The following is a 9,157-nucleotide window of genomic DNA, read 5'->3' as shown; positions in this document are numbered from 1 at the left end:
TTAGCCATTGCATATGGGTGATGTCATCCGGTGACAGTGAGTGGATTTCTCTTCAAGCTTGTAGAGCTTTTAGCTCTACTGAGCATGTGTGGGATTTGCCTTGTGAGCCACCTCAGTTACTTTTTGTCTGAACTGAAGCCCAGATGTGTGCTTCATTTTTAATTTTTTGCTTTGTACTTCTCGTTTTACTTGCCTCGCTGCTTCTGCATCCACACAAAAGCACTTTTCAGTGCTATAAAAAAAGAATTACTGAGGTGGTTTACTTAAAAAGGCCAGAAGAAAAAGTCTACTACAGTGAGTGGACAGTCCATATGGCAAGATGATGTTGCTCACCAACAGCCATGAGTTCTGCTATTTCTGTCTGGGACCTGACCATGACCAGAAAAATTGTGAAGCCTATGGACAAATGTCCCCAAGTTCACAGCGCTCCAGGGCCTTATGCATGGAAGAACTGCATAAATCTGTTCCGAGTCACAATAGATCTTTCGCCTGCAGTGCAGTGTGGTCTGTTTCCTCAGGAAAAGTCTTGAATAACAATTCTTTCAAAACTCCTCCAAATGCTCCAGCTGAGGCCATGGAGTCGAGTTCAGCTGGACACTTTCCTTTGAAGCAAAAATGGTGGCATTCCCTGGAGTCTGCCCAGCCTATGTCCAAAAAATACATCATGGTGCATCAGCACTGGCACCATCAGAGTCCCTCTTTGGTGCTGGCAGCCCACAATACTACGAAGCTTCATCTGATGCATGAGCTCTCAATGTACTCGAAATGGTGTACCAAAGCACTAGAAGAATGATACATCGATGCACCTGAAACACAGTACATCCAGGAACCTGATGCACAATACCCCCAACGCACAGTGAATCCAGGAGCCCAGTGCACTATGTGCTGATGCACACTTCACCAACTCATTCAATGGATACTGGTACAATGTATCTGGCCTTTGACAAAGCAACAGTGAACACGCCTGGCACGATGCACAAGTGTACCTGATGCAGGCATTGATGCACTCAACACATTTCATTCCATGACATAATTGGCTGATCACTGATTCATTCTTTGAATTCTCCCCCTTCCTGGGGCAGTAGAAAAACATACTTTGAAGGGTTCATGGTCATCTGGAGTGTCAAGGCATTCAACTCCCTTGTGCCTTCTGCTTCCTTGGAACAAGCAGTGTGCTTACACAGCAATATACTAGTCATCCAAGATCTGCGGAGGCAGGTATGAGGTTACCCTTATCTCCTCCAATAGAATGCTAATGCCTCTAAGATTACTAGCTGAAAATCTGCAATCAGCAGATCCTGTGTGTTTAATAGTTCTGCTTTCCTCAGACAGACCACTTGTTCTAATTCCAGCACCTGTTTTGGTGTTGGAAGAGGATATTCCTCCACCTACTCCAGGCCAGAGAAGACAAGTGTCACTTGACCAAATTGCGGGGTTAGTGAGGAGGTTTTTTTTACCTCTCTCTCAAAAAATGCAGATGGAACATACCAGCCCTCTCCAATTCTTGCTCCTGTGATTCCACAGACGGGAGTCCCACACTCACCTATAGGTGTGCCATCATCAGAACCCCAAATTAGGGGGTTCCATATTAGGGGCTATTCATCATCACACTCTATTGCAGTGGCATCTAGTTGATCAGATGCAATGGACCAGGCTACTCCACTGAAACCTCAGTTGGAGGAGCCCTCTGTGTCACCTTCATCACTGGAGTCCTGGATAAGATAGCTCATACTCCATGGCTCATGATTTTATAGACCTCTGTCATATCCCCCCTCAGCCATCGTTTCTCCAAGCTGAACAGCCCTATCCTCTAGCCTTTCCTTATAGGGAAGCCATTTCATCCCCTTTATCATTTTGGTTGCCCTTCTCTGAACCTTTTCAAGTGTAATTATATCTTTTTTGAGATGTGTGGACCAGACTTGCACACAATACTCAATATGCGGTCTCATCATGGAGCGATACAGAGGTACTATGACATTCTTCATTTTAATTACCATGCCTTTCCTAATAATTCCTAACATTCTCTTTGCTTTTTTGACTGCTGCAGCACACTGAGCTGATGATTTCAATGTGTTGATCACTATGATGCCCAAATCTTTTTTGTAGGTGGTAACAACTAATATGGAACCTAATATGTAACTACAATTTATTTATTTAAATTCTTTTTTTTTAATACCGATGCTCAAGACCAGGTCTTATCGTACCTACAATGTGGATTACTCTTCCCTATGTGCATCACTTAGCACTTGTCCACATTAAATTTCATTTGCCATTTGGATGCCCAGTCTGCCAGTCTCATAAGGTCCTCCTGTAATTTATCACAATCGCTTGTGATTTAGCAACTCAAAATAATTTTGTGTCATCTGCAAATTTGATCACCTCACTTATTGTTCCCCTTTCCGAATCATTTATAAATATATTAAAAAGCCCTGGTCCAAGTACAGATCCCTGAGGCACTCCACTGTTTACTTTTCTCCACTGAGAAAACTGACCATTTAATCCTACTCTCGGTTTCTGATCTTTTAGCCAGTTTGCAGTCCACAAAAGGACAATGCTTCTTAACCCATGATTTTTTAATTTTCTTAGGAGTCTTTCATGGAGGACTTTGTCAAACACCTTCTGAAAATTCAAATACACTAAATCTACTGGCTCACCTTTACCCAATATTTATTAACTCCTTTAAAAAAAATGTAGTGGATTTATGAGGCAAGACTTTTTCCAACAGAAAAGGTTCAAGGATCGCATATCATTAAAACCTTTCAGGTGTTTGAAGGTCTGTATCCTATTTCCCCTGCACCTCCTCTCCTCCAGGGTGTACATATTCGGATCCTATGAGGAGAGGCTGAAGGATCTGAAAGAGGAGGTGCAGGGGGAGATATGATACACATCTTCAGATATCTGAAAAGTTTTAATGATGCAGAATACTCTAACTTTTTCATTGGGAAAGCAAGCAGTAGAACTAGGGGTCACGAAATGAAAATCCAGGGGGGGAGGGGGGAATGATTCAGAACCAACATCAGGAAGTATTTCTTCACAGAGAGGGTGGTGGATGCCTGGATTGCCCTTCTGGAAGAAGTGGTGAAGACAGAAACAGTAAATGAATTAAAAAAAAAGGGCATGGAATAAACAATGTGGATCCCTAAAGGCTAGAAGTGGAAATGAAAAGCATGCATGGGGGTAACTTGCATAGAACGGCAGCTACTTCTCCGAATAGAAGGCATGGGGATTACTACCCTTAACCAATTAGCTTTCATGATTTTGATGCATCTGCAGCATCGCTCTCTGCTTTGACGGTGGGGAGAAAAAGTCAGAGCCCTGATTTTTATGTTGCAGGGTACTGGTATACAGACCTAAGGGAAAAGTGCAGGACTGTTTCTACAGCCAAGTCCAAAAGCATTGGACGTACAAGCAGCATTGCCTGAATTATCACGAAGGCTTTCACCCTGAAAAAATGTGGATAGCAATAGTTTTAATATGGGTTTCACAATGCTTGATTTTCATTGTTAATATTACTAACCTTAACCCATTTTGTCCCAGTATCCTAAGTAGAGGATAGCTTCTTAAAAAAATTTGGGCCATAATGGGTTAACATAATGCTTGGGGATTACCTGCATGGAGCAGCAGTTACTTCCTTAAGAAATTTGCTGGGCAGACATGATGAACTATTTGGCCTTTTTCTGCTTTCAATACTATGTTACTTCCCTTGTGTAAATTCATGCTGGCTGTGTCCCATTACACTATGTCTATCTATATATTCTGCGAATTTGTTCTTTACAATAGTTTTCATGATTTTTCCTGGCATTGAAGTCATGCTCACCGGTCTATAGTTTCCTAGATCACCACCGTAGCCCTTTTTAAATATTGAGGTTATGTTGGCCATTTTCCAGTCTTCACGTACAATTAATGATTTTATTGATAAGCTATAAATTACTAATAATAGATCTGAAATTTCATTTTTTAATTCTTTCAGAACCCTGGGATGTATGCCATCTTGTTCAGGCAATTTGCTACTCTTCAATTTGTCAATCTGGTGACATAATAAGCGTCAGCATAAAAAGTCACAAGTGGTCCCTCCAGTCTGCCCAGCAATTTTTTTTTTTAAGTGTATCTTCCACTCTGTGCAGATTATCCCCATGCATTCTCTTATGGGTAGTAACTGCCACTCTGTGCAGGTTACCCCAGTTAACATAGGTTACACTTTTTTCCTTTCCATCCTTTAGCCTCAAGAGATCCTCTGTGTTTATCCCATGCCTTTTTGAATTCCATTACTGTTCTTGTCTTTGCCACCTATTCCGGGAGGGCATTCCATGCATCCACCACCCTTTCTATGAAGAAATATTTCCAGATGATGTTCCTGAGTCGACCCCCTTAGAGTTTCATTCATGACCCTCAGTTCTATAGCTTTCTTTCCATTAGAAATGGTTTGATTCCTGTGCATCATTAATTCCTTTCAGGAATTTAAAAGCCTGTATCATATCTCCCCTGTCTCTCCTCTCTTCCAGGGTATACATCTCATCTCTTATGGCTTTTGATGCAGACCCCACACCATTTTGATTGCATTTCTCTGGACCACTACTATCCTCTCTCTATCCTTTTTGAGGTACAGTCTCAAGAACTGATCATAGCACTCTAGGTCAGGGGTGCTCAAACCGGTCCTACAGGCCCCCTCAGCCAGTTAGGTTTTGAGGATATCCCTAATGAATATGCATGTGATTTATTTGCATACATTACATGAAAACCCACTGAGAGGGGGGGGCCATAGTACCGGTTTGAGCATCCCTGCGTTAGGTGAAGCCTCATCAAAGATCTGTACAAGGCATTATCATTTTCCTAATGGTTATGCCTCTTTCTATGCAGCCCAGCATCCCTCAGGCCTTGTCACATTGCTTTGCTGCCTTTAGATCGTCAGACATTATCACCCTGAGGTCTCTTTCCTTGTCCATGCATATCAGTCTTTCGCCCTTCATCACATAAAGCTCCTTTGGATTTCTGCACTCCAAATGCATGACTCTGCACTTCTTGGCATTGAATCCCAGTTGCCAAACTTTTGACCACTCCTTGAGTTTTCTTAGATTGCTTCTCATTTTCTCTACTTCTTCAGGTATGTCTGATTTGTTGCAGATCTTAGTATCATCTTCAAAGAGGCAAACTTTTTCTTCTAACCCTTACACAGTATCGCTCACAAAGATATTGAACAGAACTGGTCCCAGAACCGATCCTTGAGGCACTCCACTTATGACTTCTTTTTCAAGAGGTTCCATTTACTACAACTTGCAGTCATCTGACAACCAATTTCTAAACTATTCTACCATCTTGGGATCCACTCCCAGGCTTTTCATTTTGTTCATGAGACTCCTTTGCAAGGTCATATCAAAAACTTTGATGAAATCCAGGTAAATCACATCACGTGCTCGTCCTTAATCTAATTTTCTAGTCACCCAATCAAAAAAATCTAATTCATTTGATAGCTCCTTCCTTTGGTAAAAGCTTATCGCCTTGGATTCATCAACCCACTAGATTACAGATAGTTGATTATCCTTTCCTTACCAGAGTCTCCATTAATTTTCCAAGCATCCAACATATAAGGCTAGCTGACTTATAGTTTCCAGCTTCCTCCCTGCTACAATTTTCGTGAAACAGGACCACAACTGTGCTTCTCTAATCTTGCAGCACCACCCCTGACTCCAAAGTTCTATTGAATAGGTCCTTCAGTGGACCTACCAGGACATCTCTGAGCTCATTTAGTATCCTGGGATGCAACTCATCTGGCCCTACAGCCTTATCTACTTTCAGTTTTGCTAGTTCCACAAACACTCTCCTCTGTAAATGGGTGGTACCTATCCCACCCACATTGTTACTCTTGCCAACCAGCAACAATCCTTCTCCAAGGTCGTCTTTAATGAACACTGAATTGAATTATTTAATATTTTTGCTATTTCTTCATCTTTCTCCACCCACTATTCCATATCTCCTTTCAATCTTACAATACCTCATTTGGCCTTTCTCCTTTATCTGCTATATCTGAAAAAGTTTTTGTCACTTCACTTTACCTCATTGGCAATCTCTCTTCCAGCTGAGATTTTGCTGTCTTGTTCTTTCCTTGTCTCGTTCAGCTTCTCCAGATATTCCTCCTTGTGTTTCTCTTTTTGAGTTTCTTTATACTTTTTGAATGCTGATCTCTTAGCCTTTATTTTTCAGCCACCTGCTAGGAGAACCACATCAGTTTCCTAGTTCTTTTACTTTTATATATTTTTCTTACACTGTTATAGCTCCTTTCAGTTTGATGCACTGTTGTTCCACTTCACCCATCTTCTCCCCCAGCCTTCTAGTTCCTTTTCAAGGTACATTCCCATTTTACCAAAGTCGTTTTTTGAAATCCGAGATCTTTATCTTTGTCTGACTTCTCTCTATCACACCATCAGATGATCGCCGATGCTCAAGTGGGCTTGTATCTGAGCATTAATTATTGTGAGTACCTGGTCCTGTGTTGCTTTTCCCCTCATGGGTTCCATCACCATTTTCCTAAACAGAGCCTCTTGAAAGGCATCCACAATCTTTACTCTTGCAGATTCTGTAGAAGGGATACTCTAGTCACTAACAAGCAACATTTTGCCTTTCCTTCCCACCTTTAGGATGTTTTCGGCTAGATTTCTGTCCGATTCCTCTGTTTGAGTAGGATGCCTGTACATCATCCTTTCCCCAAATACCTTTGTATTCCAAATGCTTGGATATTATTCTTGACATAGAGAGCTGCTACTCCTCCTTTTCTGTCCTTCCTCAATAGGTTATAGCCTGGTATGGCTATATCCCAATCAAGAGACAAACTTATCCGTGTCTCTGTAATAACAACAATATCCAAGTCTGCCTCCACCATTAAAGCTTGCAGATTTGGAATTTTATTACCCAGATTATGAGCATTTGTGCTTATACACACAAACTCTAAGCTTTTTCCTACCATTTTGTTATTTTTATTTATTTTATTTATTTATTATTTTTATTATACCGAGTTTCATGATAAGAATCACATCAACCCGGTTTACAATTAACATGTGTGTGGAGGCAGGGAGTAACATAGTGATAAACATTTCCCAATTCAACATTAAATATAGTGTGAAACTTAAAAAATATTAAAACAATAATTAGGACGTGAGAAAGTTACAAAAAACAGGGAATAATAACTAGGACCAGAAAGGGGGAGGGAATTAAAAAAGAGAATATTTACATTTCAGCCAACTGTTTCCAAATTAATAAATATGTATAATGTTATAAGCAAAAGATGTGTTGATGGGTTGAAGTGTGGAGAATTTAATCCAGTTCTGGGAAAGCTTTTTTAAAAAGCCAAGTTTTTAGTCTTTTCCTGAAAGTATGAATGCATGGTTCTTGTCTTAAGTCCGGTGGGATAGAGTTCCAAAGGGTTGGACCTGCTGATGAGAGAGCTCTAGAACTGTAGGATTTATGTTGGAAGGTTTTAGCATGTGGAACCTGAAGTGATTCTTTGTAGTGTTCCCTGATGGGTCTGGCGGATGTGTGTTTTTTAAAAGGGATTTGTAGGTCGAGTTGAGTGTATTGGTGGATGTTCTTGTAGATCATCATGATGGTTTTATAAATAATTCTGAAGTGGATCGGTAACCAATGAAGGTCTTTGAGGATGGGAGAGATGTGTCGATTTTCCTGGAGTTTGTAAGGATTCTGGCTGCTGTGTTCTGGACCATCTGCAGAGGCTTGGTGTAGGAAGCTGGGAGGCCTAGTAGTAGAGAATTGCAATAATCTAATTTGGAGAAGATTATTGCTTGCAGGATTGATCTAAAGTCATGTGCGTGGAAGAGAGGTTTTATTCTTTTCAGAATATGTAATTTGTGGAAGCAGTCTTTGGTAGTTCGGTTAATGAATGGTTTGAGGTTGAGACGGTTATCTAAGATGGCTCCTAGATCTCTTACATGGGTGGTTTGAAGGAGGAGGGTTGGTGGCTTTGAAAGAGTGTTGTTTTCAGGAGCTATTAGGAGATATTCCGTTTTCTCTTTTTAACAAATACACAAACTCTAAGGGGCGGATTTTAAGAGCCCTGCTCGCGTAAATCCGCCCGGATTTACGCGAGCAGGGCCTTGCGCGCCAGTGCGCCTATTTTACATAGGCCTACGGCGCGCGCAGAGCCCCGGGACTCGCGTAAGTCCCGGGGTTTTTCGAGGGGGGCGTGTCAGGGGTGGGGCCACTCGGCACGGCGTTTTCGGGGCGGGACACGGCGTTTCGGGGGCGGGCCCGGGGCGTGGTTTCGGTCCAGGGGCGTGGCCGCGCCCTCTGGAACCGCCCCCAGGTCCCGTCTCGGCGCGCTAGAGGCCCGCTGGCGTGCGGGGATTTACTTCTCCCTCCGGGAGGCGTAAATCCCCCGACAAAGGTAAGGGGGGGTCTAGATAGGGCCAGGGGGGTGGGTTAGATAGAGGAAGGGAGGGGAAGGTGAGGGGAGGGTGAAAGCAAGTTCCCTCTGAGGCCGCTCCGATTTCGGAGCGGCCTCGGAGGGAACGGTGGCAGGCTGCGCGGCTCAGCGCGCGCCGGCTACACGAAATCGGCAGCCTTGTACGCGCCGATCCAGGATTTTAGCGGATACGCGCAGCTACACGCGTATCTACTAAAATCCAGCGTACTTTTGTTTGCGCCTGATGCGCCAACAAAAGTACACTAAGGCGCGCTTTTGAAAATCTACCCCTAAGTCTTTACCTACCTTTTAGCCTGCTTTTTTTTTTTTTACACACCACACACTAACACACACACACAACTAAATAAAATACCCACATAGTTTACCTCTCCACAAAACTTTTCAGTTCTAAAATTTCCCAAAGCAATACTTACCGATCTTCTTCAGCCACCAGCAAGATGATCCTCTCCTTTGAGCTTCAACCCAGGCTTGTTCACTCTTGGGATCAGTGCAGTGTTTGTTTTATCCTTTGTGACTCATGCAGAATACAATGTAATTCTAGGTACAATTTACTCTTTCTTCTTGCAGTCTAGACCAGTAAACATTGTATTTTCTTTTCTCTTGTTCTCTTCTTTTGTAGAATGAGAAGACTTTGGGGCACTCCGTGAGCTGTTCCAGTAACATCTCCAAGGTAGTATGTGCATGCAGACAGCAAACTTTTCAGCCTGGAGCAAAAGTGGACTGCTC

At 42.4% G+C, this 9,157-nt stretch overlaps 1 protein-coding gene across 16 annotated transcripts in view; it reads left to right on the top strand.

The window, feature by feature from the left end:
• Window positions 1-9,157, top strand: part of MARCH8 (membrane associated ring-CH-type finger 8) — a 376,426-nt gene that overhangs the window by 255,850 nt on the left and 111,419 nt on the right. The window contains exon 1 of one of the 16 annotated variants that reach the window (XM_029609212.1): window positions 9,047-9,101. The exons of 14 other annotated variants lie outside the window; for them this stretch is intronic. The gene's annotated coding sequence lies outside the window, so the exon portion shown is untranslated. Of the gene's footprint in view, window positions 1-9,046; window positions 9,102-9,157 lie in introns of those variants that run through there. One more of the 16 variants, XM_029609220.1, reaches the window with a different exon arrangement.

Source organism: Rhinatrema bivittatum, chromosome 7 (assembly GCF_901001135.1).
Source record: "Rhinatrema bivittatum chromosome 7, aRhiBiv1.1, whole genome shotgun sequence".
Lineage (NCBI taxonomy): Eukaryota > Metazoa > Chordata > Amphibia > Gymnophiona > Rhinatrematidae > Rhinatrema > Rhinatrema bivittatum.
Note: the sequence above shows the minus strand (reverse complement) of the source record. Positions and strands in the feature narration are given on the sequence as shown.